We start from the raw sequence: 22,894 nt of genomic DNA, 5'->3' as shown, positions 1-22,894 counted from the left end.
CCCCCGAAAAAGATTCATGGTTATTCACATTCATAAACATCCAATAATTAATTACTCCAGTTTCACTGATGCAATCCTTGTTTCAAACTCAATAGCTGACATTGAACAAAGTAATTTCTCTGGCTTACAGTTTCTTTGTGTAAACTTGGAATGACAATGAATTTGTATGAATGTAAAATAAAAACATTGAAATGAGAACCTTTGATACAGGGCCAATAAATGCCTGTAGTATTGCTGCTGCTGCCACCGTTAATATTATTACTATGATTATTAGATTATTGGAAAAATGTTGCCTCTTCAGTATGTTTGAGAAGAGTTAAGAAATTGAATGAGGACACTGCTAACTTCAAATAAAATAACTGCAAACATCAAAAGTGTTGAGAACAAATTTTTAAGTTACTTTAAAGGTATATGTATTTTCTCATATTTTACTAGGAGGTTGCTAAGGGCTGAATTGAGTCTCCCCAGAATTTATATTATATGTTGAAACGTTAACTCCCAGTACCTTGGAACATGACTGTATTTAAAGATAATAAGTCTAAAGGGATGATCAAGTTAAAATGAGGTAGAGAGGGACATACTCTAATTTGACTGATATCATTGGAAGAAGAGGAAAATGAAACCCAAGAAGATTCACCAAGGATGCACACTAACAGAAGAAAAACCATCTGAGAATCTGGCAGAAAGAGGTCCTCTGCAAGCCCAGAAGAGAGAGCTCAGGAGAGACTAAGCCCTGCTGACATCTTTTTCTTTTAATATTTATTTTTTAGTTTCAGGTGAACACAATATCTTTATTTTTATTTTTTAATATAGGGCTAAGAATCGAACCCAGTGCCTCACACATGGGAGGCAAGCACCCTACCACTTGAGCCACATCCCCAGCCCCCTGCTGACATCTTGATCGTGGACTTCTAGCTTCTAAATCTATAAGAAGATAAATTTCTCATTGGAGCATCTAATAGGTGACAGATTGTTACAGCAGCCCTACTAATATAAAGTTTTTTAGAACTAAATAAAATATTTCCAACAAAAATTTCCTATGTCCAATTTTTTTTATTTTTATTTTTTTTTGTTTCATTGTTTTCTCAGATTCCTTTGAAATTTTAAAGTCTTTAGAAAGTAGTTTCCTATACATAATTTTAGAAAACAAGCTTGCATGAAGCTTAAATAAGAAATGTAAAGTTATCATTTGTAAAGCTACTTTAATGACTTGGGCCTTTATTACCTTGCTTTATTTGGGAGATTGTTTTAAAATCATCTGTGAGTCTTCCATATTTTCATTAACTAATAAATATCATCATTCTGTTATTATGATAGATTTATTGAGTAAACTGGTTCTCTTGTCAAAGAATAGATTTTACTGAATGGCTGAACAAAATAAATGAAGTATGATGATCAGTCTGGTTTATTTGATTGTATATTAGGAATTAGATTTCCAAAACATGATGACTTAGATTATTTACAACACTCTACTGTTGAGCAAATGTCAGTTCTGTTAGTGTTTCTATTATCAAATTCACTTCACCAGAATATCTTAAAGAAAAACTGTAACATTAAAGTAATCAGTATTCTTATTGAAAACTATTAGTATACATGCTTAATCATATTAATAGAATAAATTAAACATACACAGTACATACACGCATACACTCTTACCCTAACTAAAGAGCAAATGTTGGCTAACATTCAACTACACCATAAAATAAATTTCCAGTCTACTTTTCACTTTGCTTTCACTAAAAACAGAAGCTATAACACCACTCACAAAAGAGGAGGGAAAGCTACATCTGTGCATGACATTATAATATGAATAATAATGGTTTTTACTTGACTTTTTTAAGCATTCACAGTTTTGGATGTTTCTTAATATTAGCAGTGGGAAAAAAAGCTTTTTTAAAGTACTCTAATTACAGAAAGTTACAGAGGATCATGGTAGAATGGAAAACTTAAAATTAAAAAAATAAAAATGTATGATATATAAAAATATGTAAACATATTTGTAAATATAAATACACCTGTATGTTCACATTAGAGTGCATCTGTATACGTGTACACAATTAGGAAACAGCTCCTCACCATTCAAATGGAGCTTTAAATAAAACCTGTGCATAATTTGAAAGATGAGAGATAAAAATTTATTATTAGAATGAATGGCTTACAGATTGTCATTATACTTAATTCTTAAAAAAAATACATTTAAAGGTGGATTTGAAAATTAATTAGTTATGTATTGCAATCTCAATAGATTTTTCAAGTTAAACTATCTTAAAATACTATGAAAATAAAAGTATTTTTAAAATATTTAGGTTTTTAGCTACTCATATTATAATGATAAATTTAGTGTAAAGAACATTGGAGGCCAATATTCTACTCCGCGTGGAATTTATGAAATTTGATGGTAGTAAACAATCATCATACCTCTTTGAGCTTGTGAAAGGTTAACTGCTTGGTTCTCTACATTTTATATTTCATATTCTATCATCTTAGAGCTAGCAAAGTAAACTATAATATTCTGAAGAGGATCTAGTTATATGAGTCACATGTAAAAATGCAGACTTCCAAAATAATACTAGTCTTTAATGAATTCTTGATATATTTAATTTTTATAGATGTCTCAGAACTTTAGTCATTCTGAGTTTGATTTGGCACAGTGAAAAATGAAGTATTGATATAGAAAGGGAAGAAACCCTTGCCATGAACAACCTCCTTAGGTGTCTCCTTGAATGCTTGGCACAGAATTGTAATCTGCTCTGGGGATGGGATCAGAGGTAATTAGAAGGAGCTGTGTTTGTTATACTCGCTGGTACATTTACTTTCTCCTCTTCTCTCTGAAATTATGGTGCATGAAATTTTAAAACAATGCTAAATATTCCATTTGTAGTGTCTGATATTATTTAACATTTTAAGAAAATGTAAGCCATCTTTCCAAACAGATGCAAGTAAACTGCACAGGCACTTGAGTAAACTCCTCAAGTGAGAGAAGGGTTCCATTCCCTTTTTCTGGGATAACTATTGTCTACATAAATGAGCTGATACTGTTGTTTTAACATACATTAATGACATTTCGTAAACCAAAACATAAGCAAAAAAAAAAAAAAAAAGTGGAAATGTTTTTACTCTAAAGCATTCAAACTTTTTTTTTTTAACTGTTTTCATTAGAAAGTTTAGGACTGCAAACACATGAAAATATGGTGGAAACTGCAGAGATGTAAATGAACTATTTCTATTCAATATAAAATGGAGAAAAATTGACAGATCTCATCTCCTAACACTGAAAATTCACCTTTTTGTCCATTTCAAAGTGAGGCTGAGGCAGACTTTTCCATGCTATGCACTCTAAAGATCTTCCAAGCTAATTGCCACATTAATTTATTCCTCAGTAGAACCTACATGTGAAACATCAGGATCTTCAGAGAGGAGGCACAGAAATAACCTTCCCCACAATAACTGTTTTTCTTATTATCACTTTTTTTTTTTTCAGGAGCATCAAGACAATCCCAAATTAAGAATATTCCCCTAAAATTTGAATGCATGAAATATTTAATCAATATTTAATCAATCAAGTCTCAAACACGTCTTTCATTCTCTACATTTATTTTGCCATACTCCTTTGAGAACAATTTCCGCTCAATTCAGGAGGCACAGAGGCGGTGTATACATTTTAATTGTACCATTTAAAAGGATACCTTGGCTTGCATTAAAAAAAAATGCATTCTGATAATTTATAGATTTTCAACAGAAACTCTAGCTTTAGAGCACATGCACATTCAGGACTCCCACAAATACTTTTCCCTTTCCTTATATTTCAGGCAACAGGAGAGCGAGAAGATTTGGAATTTGTATAACCCCAAACTGTTTTCCTAACTAATCTTGGCAAGCTTAAAACCCTGGAAAGTCACAATTCACTTCCCAGGCGATCATCCTGGACAGCTCAGCAGCAGAAAAGCAGAACAGGATTTCCAGCTATTGAAGCAGCCGCCGGCCCAGGTGGCCAGCCTTGCAGCTGGAGAGAGCAGAGTGGCCCACCAGGAGGGCAGCGCCCAGCACAGGAAGACTTGCTTCTTTCCTCTGTCTGTTTTCAGCTGGGGAGGAAGGCATGGTCTGCACTCCCCACACACAGCCTGCCGACACAGCAGTTTTCAGTAGGGAACAGACAACAAATACCACAAGAGGAACAATCTCTTTTGGGAATCAAGAGGCCCCAAGTCATGTAGAGTTGACCATGGAAAACCAGCTTCAGTGTTTTGACTGGACTGAGTCAGACATCATCATAGAGGTGAGGTTGTCTAGGATCAACTGCTTTGTACCTCAATTGCCTAACAGAAAGTGAAACAAAGGATGGGTGGAAGGCTAGGGTTGGTTGGTAACACATCCTCTGGTCTTGTGTTAAGAGCTCCATTTATTTATTTATTTGTTTGTTTGTTTATTTATTTATTTGTTTATTCATTCTAGGGATTTAACCTAGTAAATTATGTGCCAATCAGTTTTTGTGGGTTTAATCCCAGAGGTGCTGAACCACTAAGCCACATCCCCAAGTCTTTTTTAATGAAGTTTTATTTTGAGACAGGATCTCAGTAAATTGCTCAGAGCCTCACTAAATTGCCGAGGCTGTCTTTGAACTTGTGATCCTCCTGCCTCAGGTCCCACAGCCACTGGGATTATAGCCATGTGCCATTCTGTCAGGCTAGTTTTTATCATTATTAAGAGCAACTTCCTCTTCCTGATCCTGTTCTTTTTTTGTGTTTCACGTTTTTTTTTTCTTTTTTTCTTCTTCAGAAGAAATGATTTTTATTCAAGCTAAGGAATTCTTATCCTCAGAACATTTTTACTGAGAAGTCTGTTCATATTAATAAAATAATTTCCAAGTAGACAGTAAGGAATGAGTGCCAGGAAAAGTGATAGAAAAACATGTTTCCGCAACTGATAGAGTGAATTGACACTTGCTTGTCACTGTAAATCAGTGGCAAATGATATATATTTTTTAAATTTTTTCTGTGAAATAATTTTAGAGGTGGAAAAGCTATCAACTCAGGAGAAAATGGACAACAGTCTTCAAATCTGAGACTTCTGTTCTAATTCATGAAATAAATGTTCAAAGAGTGTTTTTATGTAATTGGATAAGTTATATATATATATATATATATATATACATATAATTTTTCCCCTGACACTAAACAAATGTTACATGTGATAAATCAATGATAAAGAGATGACATAGAGAGAATGATAAATAAGTAGATAAGTAGATGGTAGAGCAACAGATAAATAGAAGTCTTGATAGCAGAAGAATCATGTCTAAAAACTGATTTTATTTTATTCCTATCTTATGCATATAAGATAATTTAAGCCTGAACACTAAAATTTTGTTCTCCTGTTATCCTACATAAATATTGATTGAAATAGGTATTTCTGTGGAAAAAATATTCTGAAGCTATTAAACAAAACAATTCACACTTGCAATATCTGATCAAGATTACCTATATAGGGATATAACTAATAAAGGTATATCAGAGAGAACTTTCTATTAATTTACATATCCTGTAATGTTTTCTTATAGTTAAAAAAAATTCATTGTGTTCTTTTTTTTTTTTCTCTAGTTTCCATATATGAGAGACAACATACAACCTTTGACATCCTGAGTTTGGCTTATTTCACTTAGCATAATATTCTCGAGTTTCATCCATTTACCAGCAAATGACATAATCTGGATCTTCTTTATGACTGAGTAAAATTCCATTATGTACATATAATAAATTTCCTTTGTTAATTCCTCTGTTGACATACACATAGGCTACTTCTATAACTTGGCTATTGTGACTCATACTGCTATAAACATGGGTATGTATGTATGACTATTGTATGCTTATTTTAATCCATTTAGATAAATACCCAGGAGTGGTAAAGCTGGGTTATAATAGAACTTCACACTGATTTCCATAATCATTGCACTAATTTGTTGTTCCACCAAAAATGCATAAGTGTTCCTTTTCTGCCTACTTTCTTTGCCAGAATAAAAATTCCATTTGTATGTATAATAATAAGGCACCAATAACAACAAAAGAAAAGTGGGGCCTTCAGGAGATGATCAGGTTATGAGGACTCCTTTCTCAAGAATAAAATTAAGGCACTTATAAAAGGGGTTTCAATAGAGTTCAGCTTCCTTTTGCCTTTCTGTCCCTTACACCATGGGAGGACACAGCATTCGTCCCTCTGGGGATGGTTCAGTCAGAAAACAACCCTATTCCTTCATCTCAACAGTCTCCTTATAAGTTAATAAAGAGACACACTCTGCTAGTGTCTCAATGTTAAGGTAAGTTTTATTAGTTTTTAATTACATTGTGTCTAGGAGCTAATTTCCCAGATATTAAATCACTTGGAAATCCAGAAGAATGAATGAATATATATATATTGAAATTTGTTAGCAATTTCACATCCCTTATTTAGTGTATTTCTTAGTTTAACATCCTCAATTTAGGAAAATTTAAAATACAAGAAGCAGAAAAGGAAAATTATCCAGAAATCTTCTAGTAAAAAAAAAATCATTGTTAATGTTTTTGTGATAATATATTTAGAATATTCTGTAAAAAAAAAACTTATTTTAACAAAAACTAAAATATGTGGCATTGGGGTACATAAAGTTTCAGTATACTTATTTGCTCATTTATTACATTGTGATTTTGTTTTCTATAATGCATGTGTTGCATTCAAGCATGCATGACATTCCATTTTATAAATGCACCCTAACTTAACCAAACCCCACTGCTAGGCACTTACTTTTCTTCTGATTTTGCACTATTCTAAGAGTTGCATCAATTTATTCTGCCATGGGTAGTGAACATGCAAACTTATTTTTTTTTTTACATACAGTCACTGGATATTATTGAAAACTAAAATTAAAACTGTGGCTAACTTATTTTGTTCAAATGTGTTATCTCATTTTTGCTTGCTTTTCTTTTAATCTATTTGCATTATTTTCTTTGCTTACTTTCTTATTCTATATATTCTGCATTTTCAGCTCCTTATTATTGTCATTTTAATATATGAACTTTATAAGCATTTAACTGTTACAAGTGAAGCAAATATTTTTTCCAGGTGGTTTTTAACAAAATAGTCTTTTAGCAGGAGAATGGACTCTAAAGTTAAGCAAACTTGGTTTCAAATCTGAATTACCTCATTTACCAACTATGTGATTTTGAACAAGCTACAAGAGATTGCTGAGATCCAGTTTTATCATAATATAAGATGGGGATGGTAAATATTGTTATGGACATAAATGCTAAGCAATGTGTCTAGGAAATAGGAAGTAGAGAATTAGTGACATTATCATTATGTTATTTATTTATGGTATTTTAGACATTCAAACACTTTTCAAGTGTTGTAAAATCAAACCTCTAATTTCATAGTAAGTTAAAGAATGAATGTATAAAAGTTCTTGAGAATTCAGACTCTGGAAACAGTCCTGAATTAGAAAGTTGGCTCTGGTGTTAATAATTGTTTGACTTTAGGCAATTTATTTATACTTTCAGAGCCTCTATAATTTTAACATTTGAGAAACAGTTGTCTACTAAGACTTACCTTCTGAAGGTATTGAGACAATAAAATAAGGTACTGTTTTATAAAGTGTCTGGCACAGTGCTTGACACACAAAATTCTCAATAAATGTTACTTTTTATAACTACGAACATGATCATCTTTCTGCCTTTAAGCTTTTCCAATATGAAATAATCACATATAATTTCTTAACTGTATTCTTATGCTAGAGACTGCAAACTACCTAAGAAATATTCTTTTCTTTTCCCTGAAAAAAAAAAATCACTGACTGGTTAGGAGGTCTTGAGAAATCTATTAATATGTTTTAACAATGAAAATATTTGAGCCAAAAATTGTGGCACATGCCTATAATCCCAGCATCTCTGGAGGCTAAGGCAAGAGGATTGCAAGTTCAAAGCTAGCCTCAGCAAAAGCAAGGTGCTAAGCAACTCAGTGAGATCCTGTCTCTAAATAAAATACAAAATAAGGTGGGGGATATGGCTCAGTAGTTGAGTGCCCCTGAGTTCAATCCCTGGTACCCCCCTGCAAAATATTTGGTATATGCTATCTCAACAAATTCTTGGATATTTGGTCCTACTGAAACCTATGGTCTTTTCCACTCTCCTTTTTATAACATCCAAACTTAAAAGGCAAATGCTAACAAAAGTAGTCTTTAGAATTTGTTCCCTAAAAAATAAAAAAAATTAAAAAGACCCGTTAGACTCTATGTGGGTGGGGTTACTCCCAGTTCCTGGTAATTGCCCTGCAGTAATGCAAGTAAGAACACATTCACCCAATGGGTCTGTGAGAAGGCAGAAGGGGAAACAGTAAAATTTTAGTTAGATCATGTGATTCAACCATTGGAGATCCCGTCTTTGCATTCAGAAAAAAATGATTTCTCAATAATCCATTTTGACCTTCTAACTAGGAGGAGGTAAAAACACTGGCTGGGTGTATGAACTTCCACCAACAGGTAGGTACCATCTTTCTGCATTTAAATAGCACCACAAGGCAAGGTTTTTCTTCCTCTTGGACAACCAAGAAAGGGATATTTTAAAATGCATGCTTTCTCTTTCCCAATGTAATTCCTCTTTGGAACAAGAGTTGGAAATCAATATTTTTCATTTTTATTATTCTTTTATTTATTTTTATTTTATTTTATTTCATTTTGCAGGGTACTGGGGATAAAATTCTCTCTTAATGTCAATCCAGTCAAGATATTTTCCTGTGAAGTCATGTTTTGATTAGTTAACTTTGTTCTATACCTTGAGCTGATCCCCAGTTGTACTGGGTAACCAGATTCTAGAGATGATACTTTTATCCCTTTACAGTCTAGTTAAAGAACTTTCTGTCAGCCATGGATTTATGCAGAGGAGTAAGGAAACCTCCCACATTAAGTCCAACTGCTTCAGAAGTGATGCTGTTCTCCCTAACCTGTGAGCCGGGTGCTGGTCCATGGCTGTCTTCCTGCTGACATCTCCTAAGAGCATTGGTTTCAGTGTTGTCACGTGAGACCTAACTGCTTCAGCTCCGTATTCATTGTATTTTATCCAGAAGGTGTGATCCTTTCTTCAAACCATGATTCTCACTTGTCCTAAAATATGTGTAGATTTAATATCAGCTATTCCTTATTTAGGATTTTCACAGCTATTTCTCATCGCCGGAGGGGAAAGTGAGAACATTCTTACTAGACACAATTATCATCCCCAGATTCAGTATGTTTCACGTTTTCTCTCAGCAAGATACTTCTTTCTCCGAGGCGAACTGCGCAGAGGAAACAAACTGGGTTTAAATGGGCTGGCTGCAACATTAAGCTAAGAAGAAGGCGGCGAAAAAATCACACAACACAGGATGGCTCTGCAACCTCAAGGATCCTGCATTCACACTGGAAGGAGATGGCGGGGGACGGAGGGAGGGAAGGAGAAGAAAAGAGAGCTGGAACCCATGACCTGTTTATTTATAGACGAATTAACCAAGGATTTTGGATAGAATGTGCTTCACCAAATAAGGCAGGGGCTGGCCAAATCCCAATGGGTAACGCTGAGGTCCAGAGCTATGAGAAAGCAGACTTTGCTAAGTGCAGGTGGAGGCCACCTGCATCGTGGAGCCCAAACAGTGTGCAATGCCAGACCAACACCCTCTTGGCACAAGGCTAAGAGAGGATGCTTAATAGCTCATAGGCGGCCCCCACACCTCTTTCTTATTTGGAGGAGTAAATGCTAAGCATAAAGAATTTGTAGAAATTGCAGATTCTATTCCATGGTCTTTTATTGATATAGAAGTCTTATTATGTGATGGTTGCCGAGGATTCTATGTGCTATATACAGTGTCTACTGTCTAAATCTATTATATTAGAATCAGAGTCCTTTGTGCAACTCATCTCTGTTTTGGAGAAAAATTCAAAAATTCTAGAACCAACTGTTAATTATGTGAAAGAAATAATTCAAAACAAAAATTATTTTCTTCCACAATATTTATTCTTATCAGATAATGAGGAGAAAAGTAGAGCTTGACTTTACACTTTATGAAGAAAAAATACTATCCTTTGGGGGGGGAAAAACCCTCTCATTTAGTGAAGTGGTCCCAAGAGACAGCTGGTATATTCAAGATATAACAACTACTCCCTATAGATCAGTGAATACAAATACATACAACAAAATCTGCCACTCGATGACTAATATTCATGAACTATCAACAGAGAAATCAACTTCATGTTTCAGGCAGAAAACCTATTTCCTTAGTGTGTTTCTGATAAAACATTCAGCATAAATAAATTATGAAAAGCTTAATTGTAGAAGGTCGATGGGGAATTCAGTTGTTGTGCCATAATTTCATTATTCAATTAAGCAATACTACAGGTAGAGCAGAAAACACAGTTATAATCTCCAACTATGTTAGCAGTCAGGCCCCTATCATGGACCACTCTTCCCTCTGATTTTTGTCAAAGATGTTTGTGTCTTCAATAAATAAAATGATGAGACACAAATAAATTAGGTTTGTTATCTTTTGCAAGGGTGATGCAAAGAGAATGTCAAAGCTAAGCTGAATCTGGTAAAAATAAACTATTATGCTTCTTATTGTAACGCTCTAGCTTGTCATTCTGTTCATGGCACTAACAAATTAAAGCCATATCGTCCTCATCAATTCATTTCACTTAGCATGCACTGGAGGCTTGGCACTATGATTGGCAGAGTCATTAACAAAGGGATTATTTAACTCAGCATCAGATAGAACGGACTCAATATGTGAAGAGTAAACCTACTTCATCGAAAGATATTATAATTCAACATTTCATTGCATAATAGATCTGCTTTAATTATATATGCACATGACCAAAATTGGTTAACAATATACAAATAATTAAATATTTATATTTTATTTTGTTTTGTGTTATGAATATTACAAAATTCTTTTCAATGAATGACAAAGACGCACATTTCAAATATCCAGTATTGTTTCTCATTTTGCATGAACTAAATGTTCTACCAGAATTTTAGATGAATTGCAGATACAGATCACAGCTACTACTCTGAACGACTGGAATACAACATTCAAATGAATACTTTCTATATCCTTTTGCTAGTGTAGTATCTCTGGTGTTATAATGTTCCCATTAAAATATATACTTGAATAATATGGATTTCTGCAAAAATTTGAACAAATCTATGGCTCCTTTAATTTGGGGAAACCTGGTCTATAGTAATGCTATCTAGCTTGCTAGTGTGTGTTTCATGGACAGAGAACCACCTTGCTTATCTGTGTGTGACCTTTTGCATGGGGGCTCCAAGAATTTCTGCTTTTGGGGATGTTACAAGAAGGACAAAATCCAGAAATGAGACTGCAGGATATCACTGTGGTTGTTGCCTGGCTCCTTCCATCTTCATACCTGGTTCTATCTCCACCCATTCCTTGTGGAGGGGAAGAAAGTGCTGTGCTGAGTTCCAGATGTTCACTCAATAAAGAGCATGTGTACTTTGGAAGCAAAGCCTGATAAGTACATACACACTTTTAAATGAATTGTGAAATATGCAAAGTTAGTGTGAGATTCTTTAGGGAAAAAATAAACATGGTCTTCAATGCAAAGAGCAAACTATGTTTCGAACATAAATACTGGACAAAGATTTTAAGAACTAATATAATCTAGGAAGATCATGATGGCCTCCCATGTCCTACTTATTCATATAAATATAAAATGATAACAATAAAATATGCAGATGCTAACACACAGTAAGAGGGGAGTGAAGGGAAAAAAAGTTCATTGGATTAGATAAAAGAGAATGAAGGGAAGGGGCTTGGAGAAGAAAAGACAGTAGAATGAATTGAACATAACTTTCCTATCTTCACATATGAATACACAACCAATGTAATTCTACATCAGGTACAACCACCAGAATGGGAAGTTATATTATATATCCATGTATGTTTAATATGTCAAAATACATAGTACTGTCATCCATAACTAAAAATAACAAAAATGCATTGGTGAAAAAACAAATCAGTATAAAGACACTCCCAAGATTCTGATTTTTTAAACATTTTTTTAATGTCAACATAAAAATCTTTGCTATGTACCCTCAAAACATTTTCAGAGTTTACATCCTGCAAATATATTTAATGTGTCAATTGTACAACTAGGCAGAACAGTGGCTAGTACATTTCTGTTTTTTATAAAGATCTATCTAGAAGCAATTAAATACTCTCAGTCAAATCAACTTATTTCCTCAGGCTTCAACCTTTCCATATGTGAAAGAACTAGGTTGGAAATAGATTGCATTGCTAACATTCCATTTTAAAAGGAATGTAGGAAAAAATAAATATTATTTTCTTTTAAGATATAAGGAAGTAGATTGAAAATTCTGATGAATAATTTGTCACACTCTTCAAAAGAAATATAAGATATTGAAATGCCAAGTAAAAAGAAATTTCTGCTAAAATGTTCCTGGTATTTGTACCCATTTGTGGGTAGCAGAATCCAGCTCAAGTTTTGCTTCATCCATGAGGCTATCTTAGTGACAGAACATCCACTAAATTTTGCTAAATTCCTACAAAAATAGGAGATGCTACTTGGATATTACCAAGTAGCATCTCCTATTTAAAACTTGAATTCTAAGACACCTTGAATGCTTCTTGAAAGTAGGCTCTATGTTCTGAATTTCACTGTATGCCTCACATAAATTGGAATACTATTCATTATATAGAGGGAGATTGATAAAAGTTGGTTGTTAATTTGTCAGCCTTTATCAATGATGAGCTGGCAAATTAATACACAGAAAACAATACATACTAGAATTCCGTTATTCCATACCTGATCTGATCATATCCTCTCCCTCAGACAACTCTTCTCATCTGCCTAGATGTCATTGTGTATATTTATAATACTTTCATTGACATGGCTTTGAATTATCAGTGCAATATTTATTTGTTGTTTGGTGGTAGGAAATACTAAAAATATCTTCTCTTCTATTTATTTAGTGGAAAGCTTTTCAATTCATTGTACACAAATGGAGCAAAAATTTTCAACTCTCTGGTTGTATATGAAGTAGTTACACCATTTTTGCAATCATACATATATTTAGGGTAATGATGTCTATCTCATTCCACCATCGTTCCTACCCTTTTGCCCCCTCCACTCTTCCTCTTTGCCCCCTCCAAAGTTCCTCCACTTATCCCATACCACCCCCATTCCATATGGATTAGCATCCACTTATCAGAGAAAACATTCAGCCCCTGTTTTTTGAGATTGGCTTATTTAGCGTAGCATGATATTCTCCAACTCTATCCACTTACTTGAAAATGCCATAATTTTATTCTCTTTTAATGCTGAGTAATATTCTATTGAGTATATGTACCACAGGTTTTTTTTATCCATTCATATATTGAAGGGTATCTAGTTTGGTTCCACAGTTTAGCAATTGTAAATTGTGCTACTATAAACATTGATGTGGCTATGTTACTGTAGTATGCTGTTTTTAAGCCCTATGGGTATAGACCGAGGAGTGGGATAGCTGGGTCAAATGGTGGTTCCATTCCAAGTGTTCTAAGGAATCTCCATACTGCTTTCTAGATTAGTTGCACCAATATGCAGTCCCACCAGCAATGTATGAGTGTCTTTCTCCCATATCCTTGCCAACACTTACTGTTGCGTCTATCTTTGATAACTGCCATTCTGACTAGAATGAAATGAAATCTTACAGTAGTTTTGATTTGCATTTCTCTAATTGCTAGAGATGTTGAACATTTAAAAATATCTTTTCTTATTACTGAATTGCTTGAAACACTAATATACATGGTAAAAAAATAATGTATCCATTTTTTGAAAGGAACTTATTACTCCAATAATTGTTATTATTGTTTAGTTAATGTAATGATATTTTAAATTTTCTTTTAATAATACATCCATTTCTAAACATTATTATTGTCTTTCTTTCCTATCAGCTTTTTTATAGTAGTATTGAATTTCATCATCTACTATTTAAAAGGACACAGTACCTCAAATTAATACTATATTGCTTTGGGGTGAAGACTAGCTAATAAAAACAACATTGGCTTATTGTAGTTCCTAATAGGGAATTTATTTGACAAGTATGATTTTTAATATCTAAGATATCTTGGAAAAAATTAGTCACTTGTGTTTCTGTCATAGCAAGCTAACACTTTCAATTCTAGATGGGCTAGTAAATAGTAACATCATAATGCTTTACAACATAGATTTTTTTCTCTTTCTGCTTAGCAGATACCATAAGCAGTAGGATAACATTAATAATCCCACATTAGTGCATCAAAAAGATCCCCAAAAAAGCATCTCTTAGAGTAATAGAAGTTAGAGCTACCAAATATTGAGTTAATTTTATTATCATGAGAAGTTCATCTAAGTAGGAAATAATTTTTCATCATCCTTATTATGTTAATTGTTAACTGAATATTTTCTAACAACTGGAGAGGGAAGGGAACATTTATCATTTTAGACTTTTTTTAATAGAAATTTAAAATGTTGGACCCAACTCTACTTGGATAGTATAGCCGTAAGGAAGATGTTACTACATCAAGAATGTAATAATCAAAACCGAGAGTTGAAAGAGTATTAATAATTACTTAGACCAGGAATTACAAACTCAAACACCTATACATAGCCCCGTGGGGAACGTAAAGTAGCACACTGCAGATTGTATACTTATCTGATATATATAGTAGGAATATGGCTTCAGATGAAAGCTGCCATTGCAGTAATGCACACACTGGGGTTGCCATTTTTGAAAGAAGATAGAATGTTGATTTTAAAGTGAAAGGTTTTTATCATATATTATTTCATTCATGTTTGCTGCAATGCACTTTGTTTCTTCAATTACAACATTGTCAGTTCCTCAAGAGTACGAACTGAGAATCTAATTCTACTTCTTCCAAAACATCAGCTGAAAGCCATGCTTAAAGAAAGCACTTAATGGATGCTTTTGACTGACAGATATACTAACGACTTTCCAGGGCAGAGTAGGCTGCTCTCTATAGAGCTATTATTCAAAAACTGTTTTAAAAATACAAAACTCTTACAGCTGAAAGAATATGCAAGAATATAAGAAAGGAAAGTGGAGCCAGGGTGGAAAGTAGCTGGGTTGTCAGTAATGATTATACAGTACTTTTTAGCAAAACCATACAGAGAATGGAGATGTAATGAAGAAAAATTAAATACATATAAAAAGACAAATTATTAATTAATGTAACTATTTCACTCTGAATAACTGCTTGGTATGTTCATAGGGGAAAAAGTGCAACATTAATAGTTAATCAAAAATCGAAAGTTGTAAATTTAGGAAAAAAAATTTTCTTTCTGTTTTCCCATTTTTTTGTATTTGTTCTTATTAGTTATATATGACAGTAGAAGGTAACTTGACATTATACAAAAATGGAGTATAGTTTCTCTTTCTTCTAGTTGCACATAATGTAGAATTACAATGGTGGTCTAATCATATATGCCCATAGGAAAGTAATGTCTGATTCATTCTACTCTCTTTCCTATTCTCTGTCCCCCTCCCTTCCCTTCATTCTCCTTTTTCTAATCCAAAGTACTTCTATTCTTTCCTACCTCCACCCTCTTATTGTATGTTAGCATCCACATATCCAAGAGAACATTTGGCCTTTGGTTTTGGGGATTCGCTTATTTCACTTAGCATGATAGTCTCCAGTTCCATCCATTTACTGGCAAAGGCCATAATTTCATTTCTCTTTATAGCTAAGTAGTATTCTATTGTGTATCTATACCTCATTTTCTTTATTCATTTATCTGATGAAGGGAACCTAGGCTGGTTCCATAGTTTAGCTATTATGAATTGAGCTGCTATAAACACTGATGTGACTTCATCACTTAGTATGCTGATTTTAAGTCCTTTGGGTATAAACCGAGAAGTGGGATAACTGGGTTAAATGGTGATTCCATTCCAAGTTTTCTAAGAAATCTACATACTACTTTCCAGGTTAGTTGCACCAATTTGCAGTCCACTTAGCAATGTATGAGTGTACCTTGGAAAAAGAAAATTTTTAAACACTCTTTTTTTCAAAATATAGCTTCATAACTCATCATGTGAAAACTAAATTAATCACTCAAAGGAACATTGTACTACTAGAAATATATTTTGAGTTATTTCTGCAATCAATATTTTAGAAGCAAATTTTTGAAAAGTAGGATGAAACAAGTAAAATAATCTTAATAATCAATTTAATTTAACCCAATATATTGAAAAATATTATCACTTAGCATGGAGCTAATTATTAAAAATGATGTAAAAGATACTAGACACATTTTTCTCTGAAATTCAATGTGCATTTTATATTTACAACTCCTCTCAATTTGAATAAATCACATTTCAAATACTCAAAATCTCAATGTACAATACAGATACAGAGGAAGTGTGCATTCCCTACATATGCTATTTAGATTTGATACAGTTATCTTCATGAATGAGGATTATCTTAGGGAAAAAATAGCTAGATTTTCTGGGAAGTTGGAGACCAGAATGACTTAAGAAAGGTTAAAATAGGTGTTTTTCTTCTTGAAACGCTGTTACAATGACCAATAGGATTTCCTTTTTCAGGATTTGTGTTTTGTTAGTGAATTACAAGTTGAACATAAACTCTTAAAGTAGTTTAAGACATAACGTTTCTACTAGTAAACCACTGCTTCTTTTTTCAATTATGTTATGTGGCTATTAGAGGCATGATCTACTTCATCCTTGCTGGGCTGATGCTGCTGATGACAGTCCCAGAAAGCTTTATTGACCTCCTAAATTTTCTTTTGGGAATATGGATGTAATAAGTAAAGACCAAATGTGTTGTCACAAAGAAACAATTAACTCTTAAGTTCTCATCTACATCTTAAATGAGGCTGAGAATTAGCAAATTTACACTATTTTTTTTTTTACTGGTGAATATTATAAAAGTACAATACCACTCTCTTAATACAAATAGAACAGGACTATTACACTTAATATTTATTGCCATAAAAAATAAATTCTTGCATTTTTTTTTATGGAAATAAAATTACTTTTTTTCCACACCATCTGACTCAAGCTAATGACACGGGGAAAGGAAGAAATGTGGGTCCTTCCTTCATATTTCTCTGCCTCAGTTAAATAGTTGATTGCAAACTGAAATGTTCATCTTTGAAAATCCTGGTATTATTGTGAGGTGTGGGGCATTTGTGTGTATATTTGTATGTGCATGCATACGTGTACATTTGTGTGTGTGCGTGCATACATCTCTGTGCGCACTTGGGTGTGTGTTGTTTTTGTGTCTTCACCCTCCTCAAGTTTGTGGAGGCCGGAAGGAAAAGGAAAAGCCTTGTGAAAAAGAAGGGGTGGTATTTAGGAAGTGGGGTGTGAACTTTTGCGTTAACAATGAAGAGTGTAGGCTTTTCTGTGACTTAAGATAGAAAGATTAATTTCAGTAAGAGCCTAACAGAGGACTTTAGGAGTGCTTATCACAGCTCTTCAGAGAGGAAGTGGACATTTTTTGTTGTTGCAAAACAAACAAACAGTGCTTGTTTTTGTAGCCCTGACCTAAGATCTCTCCCACTGTATCTCTCTGTATTTGCAAACCTCCTCCCTGGATCCAGTAGCAGGTGTGAGGGAATTGAAAACAAAGTGTTCAAAGGAAGGAATCCCTTTCCCATTGAAGAGCTCTGTTACCACCAGAGTTCTTGGAAAAGCAGAGGGTGAGGTCAACAGCATCATTCCATGAAGCAATCGTTGCCAACTGGCAGACAGTTTCCAAGGTCACAGAGAGTCTGAAGAGTGAAATACATTGCTAGTCCTTTATTTTGAAGTTAAATATCTTGCACTTGTTTAGATAAGCTGAATCCTGCCAAATGAAAGTTTCCATCTGGAAAACAGGAGACCAAAAAGAAGTGTGGGTTTTACTGTGACTGGAATATTTGAAGTTGGGGGAAAACATAATCCTCCATCAGAAGTCTAGAAGCATTAAACTACCAAAATATGCCTCTTTGAGGGGAGAGATTTTGCATTTAGGAGTCTATCCATTTGCAAAACCCTGCGGTTTGTTTGAAATAAGGTGTTCCTTCAGCCTTACGGTTTCAGTTATCTCTTTTCTTTGAGTTGCTTAACCACAACAGGAAGAAGCTGTTGATGAAATTTATACATACCCAAGCCACATGTACTAATGGGCTCCAGGTATATAGCTATGTATATTCTCAATGTCCATACAGTCTTCCTGAATCTGCTTCATTTTAATGTGGTCACTCTTATTCAGTTAATCATGGAGTTTCTCGTTAGATTTTTTGAGAATTGAATCATTTGGTTTGTGGCCTTGTATAGAGTTGGCCTTGTATAGAGTTGCAGGTGGCATGAGTTTGTCTGTAGAGCAATAGGGAGGATAAAGAAAAGGGAAAAAACTTGTACAATACAAGTCGATGACTATAAATAAGCATCTTTTTAAAGTGACAATTCATTTGTGAAGGCCTACAAAATACTGACACATTTCCTCAAATACAAAATAAATCACATCACCCTACTAAAAGTATATTATGGCCTCGTTAAGAATGAAGAAAGAATTTTCCTCTGTCCTCCCTCAGTCCCTGGCCCCAATGTAGATTCACACACCACAAACCAACACATAACACATACTCACATATCACAAACATGAGCAGGTGTGTACATACACACACACACACACACACACACACACACACACACACCATTTTTGAATGAAAACATTGTTTTCCTTATGTTTTGCCATGAAAATCAGCTTCACCACCGTTTATCAATTTTTTTAGGTAGTTTACTAAGACTTTCTAAGAGCATTTCTCCACATGAAATAAGGATAACAATCATAATCCCGTACACATATATTAGAGAATTAAATAAAGTAAAACCTAAAAAAACTTTGTAAAATGTCCAGTATATACTAAGGATACAGTAAGTGCTGTAAATTGTTAGTATATCTTGCTTAGTAACCATAGTTGTCCTCTTAATCCTCTCATTTCACATCAGAAAATGCTTTGGAAGAATAATATCCTGGAAATAAGGTATAATTTAGCCCTGTAATTATTATACAGATTTTATGTTTGTATTATTCATTTTTCATAAGTAAATTCTTCAGAAATCTTCCCTATATTCGTAGTTTACTTGATAATCTGGTCTTATTTGTTTTAGAAGCCCATTGGTGGTCTGAGAGTCAAGTTGACTTCTAGAAAATACACAAGAAATAATTACATAAGTTTTTGTATTTGTGTATGTTTGTGTGCATGTGTGTATATACAAAAAGATCAGTAAATATGTAGATATATTGTATGTATCTTTATATAAATGCACAAATAAATAAAGAACAAATAATTAGAGAACAAGAAAATTTACTACCAGTAAGGCTATGCACAGCTGTTCAGGGACTTCATAGATGAAAATGTCAATATATTGTTGTATATACCAAGCTTATGCCAAAAAAAAAAAAAAGAGAGAGAGAGAGAGAGAGAGAAAGAGAGAGAGAGCAAACACGAAGAGGTATTTAAACAGCTAGGCTAAAAGTAATAATTTGCCAAGCACCCATAAATGTATTTTTAGAGTTGTTTTTATTTTCAGTCATGCTCCTTTATAATATTGTCAAATATCAAGTTGGTACTGAATAGACCAACTGGCTCAAAGTACACTCAGCTTTGTAATTTTCACATCTAAGATTTTGGCTTTTCAACCTGTGATTTTCTCTAGACTGGTTCAATGAGGCTGCATGTCAGATTCAGTGAAAATGATTATCTACACTGCAGGCTACTTAATAAAGAGCCAATGCGTCTAGTGGTTAGCCCTTTGGGGGTTTGTCCATTAGTAAGTAAGAGAGTCTGCAATTAGCAAAATGTACCTTATTATATGGAGTCTCTTTCTTACAGATCAAGAAAAATCCCTATCCAGTAATTATTTCCATGGAGTATAATGATCGTAATCTGGAGGAAAGATATACTGGTCTTTTCTATGAATCAGAAAGCATTATTTGTTGTTTGTTTGTTTTATGTTGGATAATAAACACATGAATTAACTCCCCCGTGGTTTGAATTGGTACAGGTCTCTGCAGGACATACTCTTTGGTACCATCAGTAATTTCCCTAGCAGATACCTTTAAATTGCCCATGTATCAGTGTCCTCTAGTAAGCATGGCCCAATTATCCCTTTCCTTATAACACTTCCTTCTGATGTTCTTTCTTTACCCATGGTTATAGTCTTTTTTAAGAAAAAATATCACAGCATTCTATTAAGATTCAATATTGATTCCCCATTATTTACTTGATAAAGTGTAACCCCTGGGCCTGACCTTTAGGAGCCCACTGCCATCTTCTCACATATCTTCACCTCTAAACGCCATCTCATGCCTCTATGAATTCAGCTTCCATAACTACTAGTAGTCCTGAAACAACTTAATACTTTCTTCCAATCTACAAGACTTTGCCCATGTATATAAGTTTGCTAGGGTTGTTGTAATAAAGAACCACAAAATCAGTGGCTTGAATGACAGAAATGTATCATTTTATAGTTTTGGAGGATGGAAGTCTAACATCAAGGTGTTGCCTGTGTTGGATCCTTCTGAGAACCATGAAGAAGAACACACTCCATGCCTCTCCTAGATTCTCTTGGTTTACTAGAAATCTTTGGTGTTCTTTGGCATGTAGATGACCTCTCTCTTGGTGTTCACAAGGCCTTCTCTCTCCAAATTCACCCTTTGAAGAAGAGTCAAATCATACAGAGTTATAATCTGCTTCCCCTAATGCCTCTTTTCAGCTCGGTAAATAATCTTTCTTCAAATAAGATAACAATCTGAAGTCAGGAGTGTCAGATTTCAGTATTTGAATTACAGAGGGACATCATTCCACTCCTAATACCATTGCCTTGCTTGGGTTACTTGAAATCCTTTTCTACCCCGGTTTCTTCTTCCCCATTTGGTGAATTATTATTCATTTGTGAAAAACCTGTTCACACTTGTCCTCCTCTGGAATCCTCCTAAACTCAATCACACTTCAGCACTCCCTCCTCTATGTTTCATATATACTTGCAATTATACCATGGATTGATAATTATCACACGACTAATATGTGTAGGTATATTAATATTTTATGCCTATATATACTAATGCATAAGAAATTCATCTTTTGCACTAGAAAGCTCCATGAAGCTATCCTTTTCTTCATTTTCATATTCTTCTTACATAGCCTGGTGTGTAGCATATCATAAGAGTTAAATCAAAGTTTAAAAAATTTAAAAAGACTTTTAGATTGAAAAGGGGTAAAAATCAAACTTTGCTTTCAAATTTTTAGGTAAATAATATAAAGAAAATTTCCTCTGGCAGGTTACAAGTGCTTTGACACATGTGGATGCTATGGGGATCCCATCAGAAAAAAACTCTACTTTGATTTATTCTTAGTTTAAAAATGGTTGCTATATCAAATAAAATGTAGTTTTTAAGATGAACAAGAGATGTTCTGAAGTGTGTTGTCCATGATCAACTTACTTTCTTATAAAATATTCCTAAGGGCATCCTTAGAATTTGGAAAAACAATTGTAGGTTTTTAAACAATTGGGTAACAGTTTGTAAGGATGGGAGTTTTATTTAGTATTGTGCTGAGAGATGAAAATCCAGCAGTTGGAGGGAGCTTCCTTTTGGAGGCAAGCAGACTCTCTGAAACAGAGCATACCTCATCCACACCACCATCTGAATGAGGAACACAGTCAGGGAGTGAAAAGGAGTGTCCCTCCCTTCCTCTGAAGCACACACAAGGCGACAGGGCAGGGCAGACCTTCAGAATTTGTGTCAAGAGGAAACAATAACTCTTGAGACCCTGAGGAAGCAGGAACTGGGCAAGGAACTTCCCACCACCTTTCTACATAATAACCCACAAACAACGCCCCAACTGCAGAATCGTCTTTTTCTGTGGAGAGGATTTGTTAAACAGCTTTGGGTATCTTAAGTTCAAAACAAGAAATCTTAGATGGCAAATATTCGGTTATTTTCAACTTTAGCATATATAATGGATACTTAGAGATTGCAGGTGCCCTTAAATGGGCATGCCATTGACTATCATATTGTGTACTGCTCTGTTAACTTGTAGTCATGCTTAAAATACTTTTTATATTCACTTAGAAAAAAAATGAAAATTTACCAATTTGAAATACTCAAGATATTTTGGTTGAGACTATATACAACTCAATTCCTTGCGCTCACTGTTTAACATTCTCAAGTGAAAGTGCTTTGAAAATGAGTTATTACAGTGATACTAGATATGAGGAGGTACAAGACATAGCTCAAATGTGTATTTAATATATATTTTAATATTTTAAGAAGTGATTCTCTAATATTTCAGACAATAATAAATATTCCCAGGTAAGGATAAAAAGTGTACTAGGTAGAATGTATTTTTTAAATATGTTTTTTGAGAAAAATGAAAACTTTGGAGATAAACATCATTATGTTTTCTAAGCAGTGATTCTTTAACTCATATAAATAATTTATATTGTCATTTTACTTTCATTTTTTGGTGCTACATTATGAATTATTTTAATTATTATCTTGCAGAACAAAAATGCATTATTTAAATATTTTCATGAAAGATGACAGTGGACCAATTTTTCCATATAGAAATTTTATTTTGTTCATTTCTAACTCAAGCTTTTCAGCTTACTAGAATTTCCATGGGCTATACGTCCTTACCTGGCAATTCATTTGAATCTATTGTTGACAGAACATGATGACTCATGATGACTTTCATGGCTTAAAATTGCTTTCACTGGACACCTAGGTCCTTGCTTTTACCTTTAAAATATTGGTTAAATTTCATGCTTCCCTCTTCTTTGTTTTATCCACTTGCTTTGATTTACCATAATAG

At 33.9% G+C, this 22,894-nt stretch overlaps 2 long non-coding RNA genes across 2 annotated transcripts; both read left to right on the top strand.

Moving 5' to 3' along the window:
• The first annotated feature begins 3,758 nt into the window (after positions 1–3,758).
• On the top strand, positions 3,759–5,785 carry LOC144366083 (uncharacterized). The gene is made up of 2 exons (XR_013424943.1): positions 3,759–4,276; positions 5,598–5,785. It is a non-coding gene; the product is annotated as an uncharacterized LOC144366083 (long non-coding RNA).
• A 551-nt stretch (positions 5,786–6,336) lies between these two features.
• LOC144366084 (uncharacterized) lies at positions 6,337–10,613 on the top strand. Its single transcript, XR_013424944.1, has 2 exons — positions 6,337–9,087; positions 9,167–10,613. It is a non-coding gene; the product is annotated as an uncharacterized LOC144366084 (long non-coding RNA).
• Positions 10,614–22,894: the final 12,281 nt, after the last annotated feature.

This window comes from Ictidomys tridecemlineatus, chromosome 8, assembly GCF_052094955.1.
Source record: "Ictidomys tridecemlineatus isolate mIctTri1 chromosome 8, mIctTri1.hap1, whole genome shotgun sequence".
NCBI classification, from domain to species: domain Eukaryota; kingdom Metazoa; phylum Chordata; class Mammalia; order Rodentia; family Sciuridae; genus Ictidomys; species Ictidomys tridecemlineatus.
The sequence above is the reverse complement of the archived record's forward strand: the minus strand, read 5'-3'. Positions and strand labels throughout refer to the sequence as shown.